Source organism: Crinia signifera, unplaced genomic scaffold, assembly GCF_055691185.1.
Source record: "Crinia signifera unplaced genomic scaffold, ASM5569118v1 HAP2_SCAFFOLD_159, whole genome shotgun sequence".
Taxonomy (NCBI): domain Eukaryota; kingdom Metazoa; phylum Chordata; class Amphibia; order Anura; family Myobatrachidae; genus Crinia; species Crinia signifera.
This window is the reverse complement of record NW_028142052.1, coordinates 163,386-186,730: the sequence shown is the minus strand read 5'-3', so window position 1 is coordinate 186,730 and position 23,345 is coordinate 163,386. Positions and strand designations below refer to the sequence as shown.

General features: G+C 56.2%; 1 protein-coding gene across 2 annotated transcripts in view; it reads left to right on the top strand.

Annotated features, from left to right (window-relative positions):
- Positions 1–3,877: 3,877 nt before the first annotated feature.
- LOC146053359 (uncharacterized) overlaps positions 3,878–23,345 on the top strand; it is a 45,018-nt gene continuing 25,550 nt past the window's right edge. Inside the window, exons 1-2 of one of the 2 annotated variants that reach the window (XM_083167995.1) lie at positions 3,878–4,063; positions 20,840–20,930. The gene's annotated coding sequence lies outside the window, so the exon portion shown is untranslated. The remainder of the gene's footprint in view (positions 4,064–20,839; positions 20,931–23,345) is intronic. The other variant, XM_083167996.1, reaches the window with a different exon arrangement.

Below are 23,345 nucleotides of genomic sequence, written 5' to 3'. Positions count from 1 at the left end.
GTGTTCTGCTGCTCCTCTTCCTGTGACTAATGTCTCCCACCTGTACCTTCCTCCCTCTAGTGTCAGTGCATGTCCTCGTGTTCTGTTGCTCCTCTTCCTGTGACGAATGTCTCCCACCTGTACCTTCCTCCCCCCAGTGTCAGTGCATGTCCTCGTGTTCTGCTGCTCCTCTTCCTGTGAAGAATGTCTCCCACCTGTACCTTCCTCCCTCTAGTGTCAGTGCATGTCCTCGTGTTCTGCTGCTCCTCTTCCTGTGAGGAATGTCTCCCACCTGTACCTTGTTAAAACCCTTGTAAAAAGGTATCAAGTGTTTAATTGCACCCCAGCACCTCACCCCATGCAGCATGCCTCACACCTCCCCCAAAGACAGTGTGTTCATTGCACCCCAGCACGTCTCTCCCCCCTGCGCAGTATGCCTCACACATCCACCCATGACAGTGTATTAATTGCACCCCAGCACCTCCCCCCATGCAGCATGCCTCACACCTCCCCATGACAGTATATTAATTGCACCCCAGCACCTCTCTCCCCCTGTGCAGCATGCCTCACACCTCCCCGCATGACAGTGTATTGATTGCACCCCAGCACCTCTCTCCCCCTGTGCAGCATGCCTCACACCTCCCCCAAAGACAGTATGTTAATTGCACCCCAGCACCTCTCCCCCTGTGCAGCATGCCTCACACATCCACCCATGACAGTGTATTAATTGCACCCCAGCACCCCTCCCCCGTGCAGCATGCCTCACACCTCCCCGCATGACAGTGTATTAATTGCACCTCTCTCCCCGTGCAGCATGCCTTACACCTCCCCCAAAGACAGTGTGTTCATTGCACCCCAGCACCTCTCTCCCCCCTGCGCAGTATGCCTCACACATCCACCCATGACAGTGTATTAATTGCACCCCAGCACCTCCCCCCATGCAGCATGCCTCACACCTCCCCATGACAGTATATTAATTGCACCCCAGCACCTCTCTCCCCCTGTGCAGCATGCCTCACACCTCCCCGCAAGACAGTGTATTAATTGCACCCCAGCACCTCTCTCCCCCTGTGCAGCATGCCTCACACCTCCCCGCATGACAGTGTATTGATTGCACCCCAGCACCTCTCTCCCCCTGTGCAGCATGCCTCACACCTCCCCGCATGACAGTGTATTAATTGCACCCCAGTACCTCCCCCTGTGCAGTATGCCTCACACCTCCCCCAAAGACAGTGTATTAATTGCACCCCAGCACCTCTCTCTCCCCATGCAGCATGCCTCACACCTCCCCACACGCAGTAGGTCTTGAGGAAGTCTCTGGTTGCCTAATAGAGGAAATGTGTCACTTTCGCCCATACAGCAGGCAAAGCATCTGAAAAACCAACCCACACCCCCCCCCCCCCCCCCCCACACACACACACACACACACACACACACACACACACACACACACACACACACACACACACACACACACACACTTTTCAGCTTATCATGAACAAAAAGCACAATAAAATGCTGAATTGATGACACTATTTTATTAGTCCAGTGTGCTGCCACTTATGTGTTATTATTGTTAATATATATATATATACCTGGGAATGGCGAGTGCTGTTTGCACCCCATTCGCAGGGATGGTCGAGTGTTGTGGTACTCTGTATGTGTATATATGTGGGTTCATTTTTATTAACCTTTGTTACTGTGATCATAGCTTTCTCTTTCACCCCAGATGAGCTAATTTATCTGTAACCTGTTACAGCTGCCCCTTTAATTCTAAGTCAGGTGTTGTGTTAGGTGACTGCCTCATCTTGAAAAGCCATAAGGCACTTGGCAGGTGAGCTTTAAACCAGGAAAAAACACATGTCCACTTTAGCTATGATGTGTCGGCAGTTGGCAGGCTCTTGAGAAACAAATGCTAGTGTAGGACTTGCAGTGAAATGGGGTCCCTTGGCGATGGGCTGCAAGCTTAAATGCATTGATCAATTCATGAACTAAAACCCCATTATTTATTTGATTAATTGTATACTAAGGTGAGTTAGTTCATTATGGAGAGTGTTGAGTTCCTGTATCTGTATATATATATATATATATATATATATATATATACACACACAGTCTTTGGTAGCAGGGAGGCACTCCATGCATTATTGGAAACCATAAAGCAAACATAAAGAAAAAACCCTTACCCCCACGGAGTTGAAGAATTCGGAACTGGGACTCAGAGCTTGAAGAAAGTTTTCTTTTATTTTTACATAGGTGCAGAAGTTACAGCCGACAGCTGTGTCAACCAGTTTTCATTAGGTGTTAGAGCACAATGCAGCAAGCACATCTAAATACCCCTAAATTGAGCCCAAACTATGCAAATCGCATCTGCGGGTCATTGCAGCCTCTGGACCCCGTTGGGGGCTGATTGACAGGCATGGACGGGGCGGAGTGGTGCGATCAGCGGGTGTCCCTGTAATGTCATCCGTACAGGGAACCCCGTCTGGGGCTACAGAAGCGCCGGGCAGGAGCCACAAGACACGGTGTGCAGATAGTGAGATGAGAGGGAGGACAGCGTGTGAGTGTTATGCGCTGTGTGGGTGCGCTCTTGGGTTAGCGCTGGCTGACACTTGTTCTCCTCACTGCGGGGGAGAGAGACAATTAATAGGCAAAAAATGCAGAAGCGTGTCCTCGTGTTCTGCTGCTCCTCTTCCTGTGAAGAATGTCTCCCACCTGTACCTTCCTCCCTCTAGTGTCAGTGCATGTCCTCGTGTTCTGCTGCTCCTCTTCCTGTGAAGAATGTCTCCCACCTGCACCTTTCTCCCTCTAGTGTCAGTGCATGTCCTCGTGTTCTGTTGCTCCTCTTCCTGTGACTAATGTCTCCCACCTGTACCTTCCTACCCCCAGTGTCAGTGCATGTCCTCGTGTTCTGCTGCTCCTCTTCCTGTGAAGAATGTCTCCCACCTGTACCTTCCTCCCCCTAGTGTCAGTGCATGTCCTCGTGTTCTGTTGCTCCTCTTCCTGTGAAGAATGTCGCCCACCTGTACCTTCCTCCCTCTAGTGTCAGTGCATGTCCTCGTGTTCTGCTGCTCCTCTTCCTGTGAGGAATGTCTCCCACCAGTACCTTGTTAAAACCCTTGTAAAAAGGTATCAAGTGTTTAATTGCACCCCAGCACCTCACCCCATGCAGCATGCCTCACACCTCCCCCAAAGACAGTGTGTTCATTGCACCCCAGCACGTCTCTCCCCCCTGCGCAGTATGCCTCACACATCCACCCATGACAGTGTATTAATTGCACCCCAGCACCTCCCCCCATGCAGCATGCCTCACACCTCCCCATGACCGTATATTAATTGCACCCCAGCACCTCTCTCCCCCTGTGCAGCATGCCTCACACCTCCCCGCATGACAGTGTATTGATTGCACCCCAGCACCTCTCTCCCCGTGCAGCATGCCTCACACCTCCCCCAAAGACAGTGTGTTAATTGCACCCCAGCACCTCTCCCCCGAAGCAGCATGCCTCACACATCCACCCATGACAGTGTATTAATTGCACCCCAGCACCCCTCCCCCCGTGCAGCATGCCTCACACCTCCCCGCATGACAGTGTATTAATTGCACCTCTCTCCCCGTGCAGCATGCCTCACACCTCCCCCAAAGACAGTGTGTTCATTGCACCCCAGCACCTCTCTCCCCCCTGCGCAGTATGCCTCACACCTCCCCCAAAGACAGTGTGTTCATTGCACCCCAGCACCTCTCCCACTATGCAGCATGCCTCACACCTCCCCCCACGCAGTAGGTCTTGAGGAAGTCTCTGGTTGCCTAATAGAGGAAATGTGTCACTTTCGCCCATACAGCAGGCAAAGCATCTGAAAAACCAACCCACACCCCCCTCCCCCCCCCCATCTTCCTGCTTCCAGTGTTCTGGGCCTTGTAGCACACTGACTGAAGAGGTTCCTCTGCCTCCCACCTCCCCCAACCAGCTTGGCAGCTGCACAGCACGGACATCCACGGGAGCCAGACTCTGCCACATATTCCTGCCCAGCCTGAGCGTGGCACAAGGAGGGCACGGCCATTTGCATTCCTCCCGTAGTGGGACAGGTGAGCATGTAATTACAGCCTCAGGCAATACCTTGCACCATGTAAATGACTGATATACATTACAGTGCTCTCGCTTCCATGTCTAATCCATCCCAGCTGCAATAACAACACGTCTGACTGCTGCTTGCTGTAATAAGCTCACTGACCTGACCAACTACTGCTGCTACAACAACCAGTTACCCCCTACCCTGCCAGACCAGAGCCAAACACGACACTTACACCAGGCTGACTTTGCTTTATAACTTCTCAGTGCAAATGGCAATGTATTAATTACATCACAGAACTCAAGGTGCCCATACACGGTATAATTGTTGGGTGCGATGAGATGCTGCACATACTTTTTGTACTAGAACTCAAATCATCTCATTGCAAAACCTATGCGATGCGATATTGTATACAGGGCCGGTGTAAGGTTTCGTGACACTCTAGGCAAAAAGTCTGCCAACTGCCCCCCCCCCCCCCATAAAAATGTGCAAATGTGTGTGTAATACTGTATATACACATGCCTATTTAATTATTTAGAGTTTGTCAAACTTTTTTTTCTTCAACTGCACTGGCAGAGTGCACACAGTGCAGGGGCCACGGTTTGCTCCTCTGTCCTCTCCCGAGTCCCAACTTTCTGTCCCCATGTGCTAGCTGCAGTCCCCATTGGCTCTACCAGGATGGTCCAGTCCTCACTTTAATGCTGTAAGGAGGCCGGACTGCTCTGTCCTGACTCCTGCTGAATACCATCAGCAAGCGTAGCAGCAGTGGTGGCCGCGCCTGTGTGCCTCCCACAGCCAGCAGTACATACAGAGCATGGCTGCGGGCAAGCGTGTCTGCGGGCTTGTGGGCGAGCGTGTCTGCGGTCGGGTGGGCGAGTGTGTCGGCACGGCAACGGGTGGGGGGGGCAGGAGCTGTGGCTAAGTTGCCAGCGGGGGCAGGAGCTGCCGCCCGCCGCCGAAGTTTCCCGCTGGCTGCTGGCACCGCGGCCTGATGACCGTCCGGGCGACAGCGACTGACTACGTTCTGTCAGCGCTGGCGGCAGGCCGGCGGCAGCCATGTACACGGGCGGGGGGACGGGGGTAGTCCGTTATACTTACAAGCTCAGCTGTGCAGTTGTTGCTGAGCCTCGCCCTCAGCCTGTGTGGAGTCCAGCCGCTGCCTTCTTGTTCCTCCTCCAGCTCTCTCCTCTGCGGTAGCGTCGACGTGCGTAGCAGCTTCCTCCTGCTGCTGGCCAGGCCAGCTCACTACCGCCCTCCAGTGGCCGGCGCCCTAGGCAAATGCCTAACCTTGCCTAGTGGTTGGCGCCGGCCCTGGGAGGGGGAGGACGGGGGACTGCTGCACTAATCTCACCCTGTACTCGGGCTGAGAACACAGACTTATCAGAGGTGCAGCAGGGAGGGGAGGACGGGGGACTGCTGCACTAATCTCACCCTGTACTCGGGCTGAGAACACAGACTTATCAGAGGTGCAGCAGCCACAGGGAGGGGGAGGACGGGGACTGCTGCACTAATCTCACCCTGTACTCGGGCTGAGAACACAGACTTATCAGAGGTGCAGCAGCAGCAGGGAGGGGGAGGACGGGGGACTGCTGCACTAATCTCACCCTGTACTCGGGCTGAGAACACAGACTTATCAGAGGTGCAGCAGCAGGGAGGGGAGGACGGGGACTGCTGCACTAATCTCACCCTGTACTCGGGCTGAGAACACAGACTTATCAGAGGTGCAGCAGCAGGGAGGGGGAGGACGGGGACTGCTGCACTAATCTCACCCTGTACTCGGGCTGAGAACACAGACTTATCAGAGGTGCAGCAGCAGCAGGGAGGGGGAGGACGGGGGACTGCTGCACTAATCTCACCCTGTACTCGGGCTGAGAACACAGACTTATCAGAGGTGCAGCAGCAGGGAGGGGGAGGACGGGGACTGCTGCACTAATCTCACCCTGTACTCGGGCTGAGAACACAGACTTATCAGAGGTGCAGCAGCAGCAGGGAGGGGGAGGACGGGGACTGCTGCACTAATCTCACCCTGTACTCGGGCTGAGAACACAGACTTATCAGAGGTGCAGCAGCAGCAGGGAGGGGGAGGACGGGGACTGCTGCACTAATCTCACCCTGTACTCGGGCTGAGAACACAGACTTATCAGAGGTGCAGCAGGAAGGGGGATGATGGGGGACTGCTGCACTAATCTCACACTGTACTCAGGCTGAGAACACAGACTTATCAGAGGTGCAGCAGCAGCAGGGAGGGGGAGGACGGGGGACTGCTGCACTAATCTCACCATGTACTCGGGCTGAGAGCACAGACTTATCAGAGGTGCAGCAGCAGCAGGGAGGGGAGGACGGGGACTGCTGCACTAATCTCACCCTGTACTCGGGCTGAGAACACAGACTTATCAGAGGTGCAGCAGGAAGGGGGATGATGGTGGACTGCTGCACTAATCTCACACTGTACTCGGGCTGAGAACACAGACTTATCAGAGGTGCAGCAGCAGCAGGGAGGGGGAGGACGGGGGACTGCTGCACTAATCTCACCCTGTACTCGGGCTGAGAACACAGACTTATCAGAGGTGCAGCAGCAGCAGGGATGGGGAGGACGGGGGACTGCTACACTAATCTCACCCTGTACTCGGGCTGAGAACACAGACTTATCAGAGGTGCAGCAGGGAGGGGGAGGACGGGGGACTGCTGCACTAATCTCACCCTGTACTGGGCTGAGAACACAGACTTATCAGAGGTGCAGCAGCAGCAGGGAGGGGGAGGACGGGGGACTGCTGCACTAATCTCACCCTGTACTCGGGCTGAGAACACAGACTTATCAGAGGTGCAGCAGGGAGGGGGAGGACGGGGGACTGCTGCACTAATCTCACCCTGTACTGGGCTGAGAACACAGACTTATCAGAGGTGCAGCAGCAGCAGGGAGGGGGAGGACGGGGGACTGCTGCACTAATCTCACCCTGTACTCGGGCTGAGAACACAGACTTATCAGAGGTGCAGCAGGGAGGAGGAGGACGGGGGACTGCTGCACTAATCTCACCCTGTACTCGGGCTGAGAACACAGACTTATCAGAGGTGCAGCAGCAGCAGGGGGGGAGGACGGGGACTGCTGCACTAATCTCACACTGTACTCGGGCTGAGAACACAGACTTATCAGAGGTGCAGCAGCAGGGATGGGGAGGACGGGGGACTGCTACACTAATCTCACCCTGTACTCGGGCTGAGAACACAGACTTATCAGAGGTGCTGCAGCAGCAGGGAGGGGGAGGATGGGGGACTGCTGCACTAATCTCACCCTCTACTCGGGCTGAGAACATAGACTTATCAGAGGTGCAGCAGCAGCAGGGAGGGGGAGGACGGGGACTGCTGCACTAATCTCAACCTGTACTCGGGCTGAGAACACAGATTTATTAGAGGTGCAGCAGCAGGGAGGGGGGGGGACGGGGGACTGCTCCACTAATCTCACCCTGTACTCGGGCTGAGAACACAGACTTATCAGAGGTGCAGCAGCAGCAGGGAGGGGGAGGACGGGGGACTGCTGCACTAATCTCACCCTGTACTCGGGCTGAGAACACAGACTTATCAGAGGTGCAGCAGCAGCAGGGAGGGGGAGGACAGGGGACTGCTGCACTAATCTCACCCTGTACTCGGGCTGAGAACACAGACTTATCAGAGGTGCAGCAGCAGGGAGGGGGAGGATGGGGGACTGCTGCACTAATCTCACCCTGTACTCGGGCTGAGAACACAGACTTATCAGAGGTGCAGCAGCAGGGAGGGGGAGGACGGGGACTGCTGCACTAATCTCACCCTGTACTCGGACTGAGAACACAGACTTATCAGAGGTGCAGCAGCAGCAGGGAGTGGGAGGACGGGGGACTGCTGCACTAATCTCACCCTGTACTCGTGCTGAGAACACAGACTTATCAGAGGTGCAGCAGGGAGGGGGAGGACGGGGACTGCTGCACTAATCTCACCCTGTACTCGGACTGAGAGCACAGACTTATCAGAGGTGCAGCAGGGAGGGGGAGGACGGGGGACTGCTGCACTAATCTCACCCTGTACTCGGGCTGAGAACACAGACTTATCAGAGGTGCAGCAGCAGCAGGGAGGGGGAGGACAGGGGACTGCTGCGCTAATCTCACCCTGTACTGGGCTGAGAACACAGACTTATCAGAGGTGCAGCAGCAGCAGGGAGGGGGAGGACGGGGGCTGCTGCACTAATCTCACCCTGTACTCGGACTGAGAACACAGACTTATCAGAGGTGCAGCAGCAGCAGGGAGGGGGAGGACAGGGGACTGCTGCGCTAATCTCACCCTGTACTGGGCTGAGAACACAGACTTATCAGAGGTGCAGCAGCAGGGAGGGGAGGACGGGGAACTGCTGCACTAATCTCACCCTGTCTTGTGGCACACTGACTGAAGAGGTTTGTCTGCCTCCCACCTCCACCAACCAGCTCGGTGGCAGCACAGCACAGACATCCACGGGAGCCAGACTCTGCCACATATTCCTGCCCAGCCTGAGCGTGGCACAAGGAGAGCACGGACATTTGCATTCCTCCTAGTGGGACAGGTGAGCATGTAATTACAGCCTCAGGCAATACCTTGCACCATGTAAATGACTGATATACATTACAGTGCTCTCGCTTCCATGTCTAATCCATCCCAGCTGCAATAACAACACGTCTGACTGCTGCTTGCTGTAATAAGCTCACTGACCTGACCAACTACTGATACTACAACAACCAGTTACCCCCTACCCTGCCAGACCAGAGCCAAACACGACACTTACACCAGGCTGACTTTGCTTTATAACTTCTCAATGCAAATGGCAATGTATTAATTACATCACAGAACTCAAGGTGCCCATACACGGTATAATTGTTGGGTGCGATGAGATGCTGCACATACTTTTTGTACTAGAACTCAAATCATCTCATTGCAAAACCTATGCGATGCGATATTGTATACAGAGCCGGTGTAAGGTTTCGTGACACTCTAGGCAAAAAGTCTGCCAACTGCGCCCCCCCCCCCCCCCATAAAAATGTGCAAATGTGTGTGTAATACTGTATATACACATGCCTATTTAATTATTTAAAGTTTGTCATGGTGCAGTGGTGGCCGCGCCTGTGTGCCTCCCACAGCCAGCAGTACATACAGAGCATGGCTGCGGGCAAGCGTGTCTGCGGGCTTGTGGGCGAGCGTGTCTGCGGGCGGGTGGGCGAGTGTGTCGGCACGGGCACGGCAACGGGTGGGGGGGCAGCAGCTGTGGCTAAGTTGCCAGCGGGGGCAGGAGCTGCCGCCGCCCGCCGCCGAAGTTTCCCGCTGGCTGCTGGCGCCGCGGCCTGATGACCGTCCGGGCGACAGTGACTGACTACTGTCTGTCAGCGCTGGCGGCAGGCCGGCGGCAGCCATGTACACGGGCGGGGGGACGGGGGTAGTCCGTTTTACTTACAAGCTCAGCTGTGCAGTTGTTGCTGAGCCTCGCCCTCAGCCTGTGTGGAGTCCAGCCGCTGCCTTCTTGTTCCTCCTCCAGCTCTCTCCTCTGCGGTAGCGTCGACGTGCGTAGCAGCTTCCTCCTGCTGCTGCTGCTGGCCAGGCCAGCTCACTACCGCCCTCCAGTGGCCGGCGCCCTAGGCAAATGCCTAACCTTGCCTAGTGGTGGCGCCGGCCCTGGGAGGGGGAGGACGGGGGACTGCTGCACTAATCTCACCCTGTACTCGGGCTGAGAACACAGACTTATCAGAGGTGCAGCAGCAGCAGCAGGGAGGGGGAGGACGGGGGACTGCTGCACTAATCTCACCCTGTACTCGGGCTGAGGACACAGACTTATCAGAGGTGCAGCAGCAGGGAGGGGGAGGACGGGGGGCTGCTGCACTAATCTCACCCTGTACTCGGGCTGAGAACACAGACTTATCAGAAGTGCAGCAGCAGCAGGGAGGGGGAGGACGGGGGACTGCTGCACTAATCTCACCCTGTACTCGGGCTGAGAACACAGACTTATCAGAGGTGCAGCAGCAGGGAGGGGGAGGACGGGGGGCTGCTGCACTAATCTCACCCTGTACTCGGGCTGAGAATGTGGTACACCGGAAAAGACGGCCAGTAACCCTTTACCTTAACCTTGGGTGTCTTGAGCGCGACGTGTCCTTTCGGCCTGAGCCTCAGCCAAGACAGGAATGAGACTAAAATAGCGGTTCAAAGGTATTTATTAACAACCACGATAATACCTGAGCGGATAACCAGCGGGTTCACCCACAATAGTAATCAGAGTAGCAACGTGCAATTTTTGTCAGAGGCGAGGTTATAGAACAAGGCACAAATAACGATCTAATCAGTTCCCTAGCCAATTAACACATCTAAGGCAGGTAATGCTAAATCAATACATTCACTGTGACGGCAAAATATGACAATAACAGGTTATAACAAATTACTGCAGCACATCAATCACAGTAACATTTAGGACTACACATTAAGACTATACTGTAAACACGGTCACGTGACTGGGTACCCAGATACTTATACTAAACTGTCTTGACGACAGCACCTATGCATAGGGGTTTAAGGTCCGTTGGAGGCCTCAGGTAATCCTGCGCCAGGTTCAAGGCACGTGAGATAACACTCCTTCAAGGTGGCGAAGGGGACAACTTTAAAGGGGCAGGATTCCGGAACAAAGGGGCAAGGCAGTTCCTAGTTGCGCCACAAGATGGCGCTGTAAGCTTAGTAGTCTCCTGAGCTGGGACCACAATCAACTTTTCAGCAAGTTTACTCCACAGTGCAGAGGCTATCAACAAAGGTGCATTGGGGGACTCACTGCAGGGTCGGCTTGTCCATAAATTAAGGGAGTCTCTCCTGATACCCCAGTGGGCTATGGGGATACGCTCAGTGAGCTCTTGGTGTAAGGCTGTGACTTAAAGGGAGGCAACCTTCTGTCTCCTGGGGCTCTTTACTGTCTCAGGGTTAATAAGGGCCTGGTAGAGGGGTCCTCAGTGGAGTGCTGGCTGCAAGGGTGGATCAGGGTGGCAGGTCTCCCTTCAGCCTGGTGCGGGCTCAGGTGGGCCAGAGGTTGGTGGTGCAAGCCTGGCTTGCTGGGCAGCAGTTCAGTTAGTGAGGGCTCAGGTGGGCTGGAGGTTGGGGTGCAGGCCTGGCTTGCCGGGTAGCACTTACGTTTTGTTGCAGCACCTGCTGTCTGGACTCCGTTGGGGCTGATCTCCAGAGCGGTCTGCGGGATGCTGGGCCTTGTAGTTCCCCTCTCTCCCTCTGCCTGGATGCGGGAGGGGGGCGCTACGCGTCAGCGCGGTTCCGCACGCCGGAAGGTAGGAGGCTGTGAAGGCTGGGTGCTGCTGCGGCGTCTTCCTTCTGTGGGGTTTCACTCGGTGCCTTCCCCGCTGGTCTCTGCGTCTCTGCTGCTGGGAGCCGGGGCGCTCATGCGGTGACGCGGCTGGATATTGCCGCCTGTCACTCACGCCGCCGGGTCTCCTCTCTGCGCTCACGCTGCCGGGACTTCACGCTGCGCTCGCTCTGCTGGACGCCGGGACACTCTGCAAGCCGCGGCTGGCTGCTTCACCCTGCGCCCTGTTCTTCTCTCTCCGGGGCCTCTGGATACTTCCCACGCTGCCGTGCTCCTTCGTCGCGGCGGGGCTCTCTCTTGATACGCCACGCGCTGCCGGACCTTCTCCGCAGGTAACCCCGCCTTTCACCTTCTTCTCTCCTCGGTACACCCCTCCTCCTCTCCTTCGCGCTCACAGCCCTCCAATCCCAGGCCTCTCTCTTCGCGCGCTTCTACGAGCGCAGGGGGTTAACCCTTCAGGGTCCTGCCTCCATCCGGTTGTTGGGTTTGGTTGCCTAGCAACCCGCCAGTGGGGCACAGCACACAGTCAAAGTCCTGGGGAAAACGGGGCACCCCCAGGCTGGGTACACTAAAGGGGCACTACCAAAGTCTGGGGTGTCACATGTCCCCCTGCTCGAAGGATGCCAGTCCCCGGGCATCAATTTACAAACTAGCAAAAGTCCTGAATAAAGTCCCGAACCTAAGTACAAGAAGAGGAGGCCCTGAAATGTCCTTTTAAAAAGGGCCACAGTAAACAGCAAATGTCAGATAAATCTTAACATTGTATGCAATTTTATATACATTATTTACACAGAATTTGGTAGTACAATACTGTTTACATTCTGTAGCGGAGTGGCAACACTCCTCTTGTGCACCGCTCAGATCTTCGGACTTCCCTGACCGGAGTACGGTGGACAACAGGGATATCGGCAGGGTCCGCTTGATCTTCAGTTACTGGCCGTGTAGGGCTCTCGTGGCGTACAGTCTGTACTGGTGATCTCGGCATAGACCCACTCATGAATAGCAACAGTTCCATTGGGTCATGGAGAGGAATGGGTTCAGCGGCCTCGCTGAGTTCTGGGTCAGAGGAGTCTTCTTCTTCTGATGGGGGTCCCTCGATGCACAACTTTAGTTGATTTCTCGATACGGTGAGGACAGGCCCACCAAGGTTGCGTTGGATTTGGTAAGTGTAGACGTCACCATACGGGATGCGAAGCACGGTGTATGGGGCGGTCTCCCACATTGTATCGAGTTTGCTTGACCGATGGTGTTTCCTCTTCCAGACCCTGTCGCCTATCTGGAGTGGCGTGGGACGAGCATTAGCGTTGTAGTCGGTCTCTTGTCTGACGTGCGCTGCTTCCATCCTCTTCTCTACGATCTCCCGAGCGTTCTCCATTCTTTGCTGGTGTTCTTGCACCCAACTTTGTTGTAAGCGGGGTTGATTGTCTATGCCGGGTGACAGCTCCAGGTCCTTTGGCAGCTTTCCTCGTCGACCAAACAGGAGGTAGTAGGGGGTAAATCCCGTGGAGCAATGTTCTACATTGTTGTATATGTAGGTGAGCTCGGGGAGCAGGGTCGGCCAGCGAGTGCGTTGTTCTGTAGAAAGACTCCGGAGCATCCCCAAGATGGTCCTATTGGCCCGCTCGCACTGTCCGTTGCCCTGGGGGTGGTATGCCGTGGTCTGGACCTTCTTACAGCCGTAGGTGGAGCACAACTCATGGAACAGCTGAGAGTTGAAAGCGGGCCCTTGGTCGGTCAACACTCTGTCTGGATACCCGTACGGCTTCACAAAGTGCTTCCAGAACAGTTCGGCCGTTGTCTTGGCTGTCAAGTCGCGAACTGGTACCACCACTAGGAATTTGGTATAGTGATCGGTCATTGTCAAGGCATAAGTGTGTCCACTTGAGCTGGGCTCCAGTTTTATGTGGTCGAGGGCCACTAACTCGAGGGGGTAGGTGCTCTTGATGGGATGTAAGGGATCCTTTTCACTGGCCTCCGGATGTCTTTTGAGACTACAAGGTACGCACTTCTGGCACCACTGCGCGATGTCTTCCCTCATGCCGATCCAGAAGAACCTGGTCCTTAAGACTGCTTCGGTCTTTTGCGTGCCGAAGTGGCCGGAGGCATCGTGGTATGCTTCGAGTAGTCTAGTGGCTTGTTGCCGTGGGACGATCACTTGCGTGGTGGTCTGGTGAGTTCCTGGGTGGAGACTAACACGTACCAGTAGGCCCTGCCGTCTCTGCAGCCGGCCTCGGTGTCTTAGTAGCTTCACCAGTTCAGGGTCTGCTGCCAGTCTCTGTTCTTTAGTCAGGCCACAGCGTCGTCGAAGGAGGCGGGAGAGGTCTTGGATCACCGGGCTCTTCTGCTGCACTTCGACCCAGTCTACCTCAGGCGTCCCAAAGGTGGGGGCGGTATCGGTTTGACTAGCGGCAACCAACAGAGGTTCGGAATAGACCATAGTTCTCCTCTCGGCCTGGAAGAGCGGAGCTTCCAGTTCTTCGGCAACTTCTCCACCCTCTTCGGCCACATCTTCCACAGGAAGGCGGGAAAGGGCGTCTGCGTTCCCGTTCTCTTTGCCACTTCTGTAGGACACTGTATATCGAAAATTGGCGAGGCGTGAGACCCAGCGTTGCTCCATGGCCCCTAGCTGAGCGGTGGTCAGATGGGCCAGAGGATTATTGTCCGTCATGATGACGAAGGGTGTTGCAGCGAGGTAATTCTTAAATTTTTCAGTGACGGCCCAGATCAGGGCGAGCAACTCGAGTCTGAAGGTGCTGTAATTCTCGCAGTTGCGCTCGGTCTTGCGGAGTCCCCTGCTGGCATACGCGATCACCCTTTCCTTCCCGTCCTGTATCTGGGACAGGACAGCTCCCAGTCCTCTGTGGCTCGCATCTGTGTATACTTGGAAAGGCTTCTCGTAGTCGGGATAAGCCAACAAAGGGGTATTCGTCAGGGAGGCTTTTAACTGCTCGAACGCCTGCTGTTGTTCGGGCCCCCAGTCGACCGGGGCAGACCCCTTTCTCTCTTGCCCAGACTTTCCTCTCAGCAGCTCGTGGAGTGGAGCGGAGATGCCGGCGAAGCCCTCTACGAATCGGCGGTAGTAGCCGGCGAAGCCGAGGAAGCTCCTCACCTCCCGCACCGAGCGGGGCACTGGCCAGTCTCGGACGACCTGAATCTTATCGGGGTCTGGTCTCACGCCCTGTGCACCGACGATATGCCCCAGGTAGGCTACTTCAGGCTTGAGGAGGTGACACTTCGCGGGTTTTAGCTTCAGCCCAGACTTGGCTAGCAGCCGGAATACCTCTTCTAGGTGCTGGAGATGCTCTTCGTAGGTCCTCGAGAATATGATAACGTCGTCCAGGTACAACAATATCATTTCGAAGTTGTGGTGGCCCAGACAATGCTCCATCAGCCGTTGGAACGTGGCGGGCGCATTGCACAATCCGAAAGGCATCCTTTCGAATTCGAAGAGTCCCATCGGCGTCGTGAACGCGGTCTTCTGCATGTCTTCGGGGGCCATCGGGACCTGCCAGTACCCACTCATGAGGTCCAACGTGGAGAAGAAGGCCGCGGTCTTCAACGCTGTCAGCGACTCCTCTATGCGGGGCAGTGGATAGGCGTCTTTGTGGGTCACCGCGTTGAGCTTGCGATAGTCAACGCAAAACCGTAGACTGCCGTCTTTCTTTTTCACGATGACTATCGGAGAGGCCCATGGGCTATGGCTTTCTCGTACGACTCCCGCTTCCTTCATCTCGTCAATCATCTTCCTCACCGGCTGGTACATCGCGGGAGGGATAGGCCGATGCCTCTCCTTGATGGGAGGGTTGGTCCCTGTCGAGATGTAGTGGCACACATCCTTCGCTCTTCCAAAATCGGACGGGCTTTGGCTAAACGCCACCGCATTCCTCCTGACGATCTCGAGGACGCCTTGGCGTTCTGGGTCAGTGGTGTCGGGGCCTCCTATTTTGATGTCTTCCCACCACACTTTCTCACCACCCCCATCTGGTGGGCTCTCCTCGTTTCCCTCGCCGTCCGTCACAGAGGTCACGTTATGCCCAACCACGTCCTGGAAGTCGACCTGGAAGATTCGGGCGACTGGGCAATGTTGATGGAGCTTGATCGGGTAATTGTGAGGATTGACAATTCGGACCGGTACCCTACCGTCCTGGACTCGAGCCAACGTTCTGGCCACAGCAAACGGTGGGTGGCCGTCATGTTCATAAGGTTCCAGGATGGCATCGTATGCTCCTCCTCCTGGGCCAATCCTGGCCTTACACCAGATGATGTGTTCCGAATTAGGCAGGAGCAGGATCGGTCGTCGGTCTGCGACCCGAGCTTTGCCGACTTCGCCTCGGTCGTCTGTAAACCTCCGTTGTCCTTCAAGAACCCGCATCGTCCGCTGCATCGTCTTCTTATCTCTAGGGCCAGCTGTCCTCATCCCTTTCTTCAGGGCCTCGACCATCTCTTCTGGACAGTGTTTGAGGATATTCATCCCCAGGATCATCGGGGGCAGGTGTCCACAATGGGCGGTCGTGACTAGGCAGCCTTGTCTCTGTAGGGTGGTTTTGCCTATCTTGACATCTGTCTCCCAGTAGCCTTGATAGTCGATGGGTTGACCATTACTTGCCAACAGGTGGAGCCACGTGGTGGGGGGTGCGACAATGTTCTCTCTGGGCCAGTGGCGGTCAAATTCCTCCAGCTTGATAGTTGAAACTTGAGAGCCAGTGTCCAGTAGCGCCTCCATTGTCACCCCATCGATCTCAACACTGATTTGGGGGCACTTCCCTACGAAGCGAGGCCACCAGTCTTCTTTCGGGGGACCTAGTAGCGGGTCTCCTCCCGAGGGTCGGTCCTCCTCCTCGGGGTCTCCCCGTTTAAATCGCCCTGAGGGCAGTTTCTCTCAACGTGGCCGCTTTGGTTACATCTCCGGCAGATTGGTCTGCCTTCGTCGTCGAACCGGTCGGTCGATCGTCTTCCCGATTCTCGGGGTGTACTCCACCGCGGTCTTCCTCCTCCTCTTTCTCTTCGCGGGCGCCACTCATTTTGTCTAGCTTCGCTCTGCTCCAGCCTTTGCCCCATTCTGGCCATGTTTAGGGTCAATTCTGTGAGTTTGCTATTTATAGCGGACAATGGATCTGGGCCTGCCGGCGATTGCGCTTCCTGAAGTACTGTTCTCTTCTTCGCACTACCAGGTCCCTGGTGTCTGGCTTCCCAGTGGTCCTCCGCCTCTTCTTCTCCCGCCGTAGCTCCTTCTTCCGGCTCTTCGTTCTGGATTTTTTCCAACACCTGTAGTGCTGATTCTTTGAGTTCCTCGAAGGTGCAGCCTTGTTCTTGTCGCTTTATCATTCGGAGCTGGGCGCGGGTGGTCTCTTCTCTCGCCCCTTCTACGAAGAGGTCTATCAGCATTTCGTCCGCCAATTGCACTTCTCTTGGGTCTGCGGCTTGGACTGCCTTCATGGCCTCGTATAATGCCAGTGCGAAATCACGCAGTGATTCTCCTTGTTTCTGCTTCCTGGCATATAACCTGCTCTTCAGCATTGGCACGGTTTTGGCATCGAAGATCTTTGCCAGTTTTTTCAAGATCTTGTCCGCCGTCTCTCTGTCGCCTTTTGACCATGATTTCACTTCTCTCAGGGCGGACCCTCTCAGTTGTGCCATCAGTATCTCTTTGCTTTGTTCTTCGTTCAGTTGGTATAGGGTGAACGTCGAGTTCATGCGGTCCTTGAATGCCTTGAAAGTGCTTGTGCCTTTCGTCCGCGTATCTCCAGAGAATGTGAGGAGCCACGTGGCCCCGAAGTAGTAGGGCATCGTGATCTGTGCTGCCGCTGCCTTTGGCGGTTCTTTGTCTTCCGGTAGTGGTGGGAGACGTCTGCGGGGTGATGGTATTGGGGTACCGTCTTCCGACATTTTCCGGTCCTGTTCGTGGACGCCAAAGTTAGATGTGGTACACCGGAAAAGACGGCCAGTAACCCTTTACCTTAACCTTGGGTGTCTTGAGCGCGACGTGTCCTTTCGGCCTGAGCCTCAGCCAAGACAGGAATGAGACTAAAATAGCGGTTCAAAGGTATTTATTAACAACCACGATAATACCTGAGCGGATAACCAGCGGGTTCACCCACAATAGTAATCAGAGTAGCAACGTGCAATTTTTGTCAGAGGCGAGGTTATAGAACAAGGCACAAATAACGATCTAATCAGTTCCCTAGCCAATTAACACATCTAAGGCAGGTAATGCTAAATCAATACATTCACTGTGACGGCAAAATATGACAATAACAGGTTATAACAAATTACTGCAGCACATCAATCACAGTAACATTTAGGACTACACATTAAGACTATACTGTAAACACGGTCACGTGACTGGGTACCCAGATACTTATACTAAACTGTCTTGACGACAGCACCTATGCATAGGGGTTTAAGGTCCGTTGGAGGCCTCAGGTAATCCTGCGCCAGGTTCAAGGCACGTGAGATAACACTCCTTCAAGGTGGCGAAGGGGACAACTTTAAAGGGGCAGGATTCCGGAACAAAGGGGCAAGGCAGTTCCTAGTTGCGCCACAAGATGGCGCTGTAAGCTTAGTAGTCTCCTGAGCTGGGACCACAATCAACTTTTCAGCAAGTTTACTCCACAGTGCAGAGGCTATCAACAAAGGTGCATTGGGGGACTCACTGCAGGGTCGGCTTGTCCATAAATTAAGGGAGTCTCTCCTGATACCCCAGTGGGCTATGGGGATACGCTCAGTGAGCTCTTGGTGTAAGGCTGTGACTTAAAGGGAGGCAACCTTCTGTCTCCTGGGGCTCTTTACTGTCTCAGGGTTAATAAGGGCCTGGTAGAGGGGTCCTCAGTGGAGTGCTGGCTGCAAGGGTGGATCAGGGTGGCAGGTCTCCCTTCAGCCTGGTGCGGGCTCAGGTGGGCCAGAGGTTGGTGGTGCAAGCCTGGCTTGCTGGGCAGCAGTTCAGTTAGTGAGGGCTCAGGTGGGCTGGAGGTTGGGGTGCAGGCCTGGCTTGCCGGGTAGCACTTACGTTTTGTTGCAGCACCTGCTGTCTGGACTCCGTTGGGGCTGATCTCCAGAGCGGTCTGCGGGATGCTGGGCCTTGTAGTTCCCCTCTCTCCCTCTGCCTGGATGCGGGAGGGGGGCGCTACGCGTCAGCGCGGTTCCGCACGCCGGAAGGTAGGAGGCTGTGAAGGCTGGGTGCTGCTGCGGCGTCTTCCTTCTGTGGGGTTTCACTCGGTGCCTTCCCCGCTGGTCTCTGCGTCTCTGCTGCTGGGAGCCGGGGCGCTCATGCGGTGACGCGGCTGGATATTGCCGCCTGTCACTCACGCCGCCGGGTCTCCTCTCTGCGCTCACGCTGCCGGGACTTCACGCTGCGCTCGCTCTGCTGGACGCCGGGACACTCTGCAAGCCGCGGCTGGCTGCTTCACCCTGCGCCCTGTTCTTCTCTCTCCGGGGCCTCTGGATACTTCCCACGCTGCCGTGCTCCTTCGTCGCGGCGGGGCTCTCTCTTGATACGCCACGCGCTGCCGGACCTTCTCCGCAGGTAACCCCGCCTTTCACCTTCTTCTCTCCTCGGTACACCCCTCCTCCTCTCCTTCGCGCTCACAGCCCTCCAATCCCAGGCCTCTCTCTTCGCGCGCTTCTACGAGCGCAGGGGGTTAACCCTTCAGGGTCCTGCCTCCATCCGGTTGTTGGGTTTGGTTGCCTAGCAACCCGCCAGTGGGGCACAGCACACAGTCAAAGTCCTGGGGAAAACGGGGCACCCCCAGGCTGGGTACACTAAAGGGGCACTACCAAAGTCTGGGGTGTCACAAGAACACAGACTTATCAGAAGTGCAGCAGCAGCAGGGAGGGGGAGGACGGGGGACTGCTGCACTAATCTCACCCTGTACTCGGGCTGAGAACACAGACTTATCAGAGGTGCAGCAGCAGGGAGGGGGAGGACGGGGGACTGCTGCACTAATCTCACCCTGTACTCGGGCTGAGGACACAGACTTATCAGAGGTGCAGCAGCAGGGAGGGGGAGGACGGGGGGCTGCTGCACTAATCTCACCCTGTACTCGGGCTGAGAACACAGACTTATCAGAAGTGCAGCAGCAGCAGGGAGGGGGAGGACGGGGGACTGCTGCACTAATCTCACCCTGTACTCGGGCTGAGAACACAGACTTATCAGAGGTGCAGCAGCAGGGAGGGGGAGGACGGGGGACTGCTGCACTAATCTCACCCTGTACTCGGGCTGAGAACACAGACTTATCAGAGGTGCAGCAGCAGGGAGGGGGAGGACGGGGGACTGCTGTACTAATCTCACCCTGTACTCGGGCTAAGAACACAGACTTATCAGAGGTGCAGCAGCAGCAGGGAGGGGGAGGATGGGGGACTGCTGCACTAATCTCACCCTCTACTCGGGCTGAGAACACAGACTTATCAGAGGTGCAGCAGCCACAGGGAGGGGGGAGGACGGGGACTGCTGCACTAATCTCACCCTGTACTCGGGCTGAGAACACAGATTTATGAGAGGTGCAGCAGCAGAGAGGGGGAGGACGGGGGACTGCTGCACTAATCTCACCCTGTACTCGGGCTAAGAACACAGACTTATCAGAGGTGCAGCAGCAGCAGGGAGGGGGAGGACGGGGACTGCTGCACTAATCTCACACTGAATTCGGGCTGAGAACACAGACTTATCAGAGGTGCAGCAGCAGCAGGGAGGGGGAGGACGGGGGACTGCTGCACTAATCTCACCCTGTACTCGGGCTGAGAACACAGAGTTATCAGAGGTGCAGCAGGGAGGGGGAGGACGGGGACTGCTGCACTAATCTCACCCTGCACTCGGGCTGAGAACACAGATTTATGAGAGGTGCAGCAGCAGGGAGGGGGAGGACGGGGGACTGCTGCACTAATCTCACCCTGTACTCGGGCTAAGAACACAGACTTATCAGAGGTGCAGCAGCAGGGAGGGGGAGGACGGGGACTGCTGCACTAATCTCACACTGAACTCGGGCTGAGAACACAGACTTATCAGAGGTGCAGCAGCAGCAGGGAGTGGGAGGACGGGGGACTGCTGCACTAATGTCACCCTGTACTCGGGCTGAGAACACAGACTTATCAGAGGTGCAGCAGGGAGGGGGAGGACGGGGGACTGCTGCACTAATCTCACCCTGTACTCGGGCTAAGAACACAGACTTATCAGAGGTGCAGCAGCAGGGAGGGGGAGGACGGGGACTGCTGCACTAATCTCACACTGAACTCGGGCTGAGAACACAGACTTATCAGAGGTGCAGCAGCAGCAGGGAGGGGGAGGACGGGGGACTGCTGCACTAATCTCACCCTGTACTCGGGCTGAGAACACAGACTTATCAGAGGTGCAGCAGCAGCAGGGAGGGGGAGGACGGGGACTGCTGCACTAATCTCACCCTGGATAGGATTTTTTGTTTTTGCCTTGTTTTTCACTTTGTGGTTGCTTGTCTTTCATTTCAGAGTTGGTGACACTGCTGTACTTACACATAGGTGCCAGCAGCTGGGAGACCCGGATTACTTTGGTCCTCAGGGGTCTGTAATACCCAGCAAGGTATGTGATTAGTCTGACCATGCCGAGTACTGTGTTATATATGTCTGTTCTACTAACTTGCGATAACCGCATCAACCACACTGACTGCTCTCTATAAGGGAACCAGTATCTCTTATATATTTAGCCAGATCTGTCACTCATCCCCTGTGTATATAACGTTCCCGCCCAGCGGGATACACAAACCCCCCCCCCCCCAGGGAAAAGACCAGTGTTTTATGTGTATAATGTTTTTATGTGTATAACGTTCCACCCCCTTGACATCACCTCCCCCCGCCCAACCAGGGCTGCAGTACACGCCCACCATCCACCATTACTCCACAGCCACCATCCACCATTACTCCTGCACCCCACCCCCCTCTGCCAGCACCCCCCACGTACCTCCGCGACCCCCCTCCCGCGATTCGTGGGACCCCCCTCCCGTGATTCATGGGACCCTCCCACGATTCGCGGGACCCCCGCGACCCTCCCTCCCACGATTCGAGGCAACCCCCCACCCCCTCCCGGGATTTGCGGACCACTGCCCCCTCCCGCGATTCACGGCACCCCCCTCCTGCGATTTGCAACACCCCCTCCTGCGATTCGCGCCCCCTCCCGCGATTCTAGCCCCCCCTCCCCCGCGTGATTTGCGGACCTCGCCCCCTCCCGCGATTCATGGAACCCCCCCGTAGTGCCCCCTCCCGCAATTTGCGGACCCCCTCGGCACCCCCCCTCCCGCGATTAGCGAACCCCACCCCCGTGATTCACACCCCCCCTCCCGCAATTTGCAGACCCCCTCCCTCAATTTGTGGACCCCCCCTCCCGCGATTCACGCAATTCACGGCACCCCACGCACCCCCCCTCCTGCAATTCGCGGCCCCCCGCCCCCTCCCACAATTCACGGAACCCCCCGTAGCTCCCCCCTCCCGCGATTTGCGGACCCCCTCGGCACCTCCTGCCCCCCGCGATTCGCAGGATCCCCGCGACCCCCCCTTACACGATTCGCGGGCCCCCCCCGCGACCCCCCCCCCCTCCCGCGATTTTCGGACCCCCTCGGCATTCTGCGCCCCTTCCCGCAATTTGCAGACCCCCTCCCGCGATTCGCGGCCCCTCTCCCGTAATTCATGCCCGCTCCTGCGATTCACGGACCCCCACGCCAACCCCCCTGCGCCCCCTCCTCCCTTGATTCACAGCACCTCCCGCGATTCACCGACCCCCCCCCCTCCCACAATTCACTGACCCGACATCCCCCCTCCCGCAATTTGTGGACCTCCCTTCCCGCGATTCAAGCCCCCCCCTGCCCCCTCCCATGATTTGCGGACCCCCACCCCTCCCGCTAATCGCGGATCCCCGCACACCTCTCCCGCAATTTGCAGACCCCCCTGACCCCCTTCTAGCAATTCCACCCCCCAGCGGACCACCGCGACCCCGCTCCCGCATTTCACGTACCCCCGTGAGAATGGGGGATCCTGTACCGTCACAAGCAGGTGCCGCCCCTAGGTGGGAAATCCGGCCCTGGCTACCATACTGCAGGTTACCCTACTGCCAGAAGTGTCCCCACGGTCCTCTGCACCAGCGCCACAACTTTTATCAATGTCTTGCCCACATACCACTATTATACAGCCTCCTGCTCTCATGCACGCTCACTCCCTCCCAGTGGGAGGAGACGCTCACCCACTGCTGGGAGCTGCATACTGTCCCCCACCACCTCCAGTTCCAGGGATGCCCATCGACCATCAATGATTTCAAATAATCAATGGTTTGTGGCTGATGTTGAATACTTTTCCATTGATGTGGGAGGACCAGATGGTTTCCCTACATCGATGGCAAAGGAGAACCAATCAAGGTTCAAATTTTTTTTAAATCTCTTGCGATTCGCAGAGCCCCCCGCGACACACTTCCCTCCCGTGATTTGTGGACCACCGCCACCGGGACACGGAGCAGAGCTCCGCCCCCCAAACCCGGAAGTCCCGCCACCAAGTTCTGATTGACCCACGGCCTTTTCAGTCAGATATAATGGATGACCATCGATAGCTACAACAATCGATGGTTATCCAAGTAATATGTTACTACTATCGATGGCAGGGTGCAAAATCGCCATCAATGCCAACCATCGATGGCGTCTGTCCTCCAGCCTCCTCTTTAGTCCCCCGTATGCCCACACACCCTTATCACTACCCAGCTTCCTGCTCTCCTGAACCGTAACTTCCACCACTGGGAAGTCGCTGGCGCTGTGTTGCCCACATACCCCTATCATGCCTCATAGCCCAGCCTCCTTCTCTCATGCACCCTAACTCCCCCCCCCAGTAGGAGGAGACACTGACTCAGGGCCACCGTCCTGTACTCCTGTGCTGCCACGCTGGACCCTCACCTACTGGCAGAAGCTGCACAGTGTCCAGTGGCAAACGCAGGATTTTCAGAAGGGGGTTTCCAGAGGGG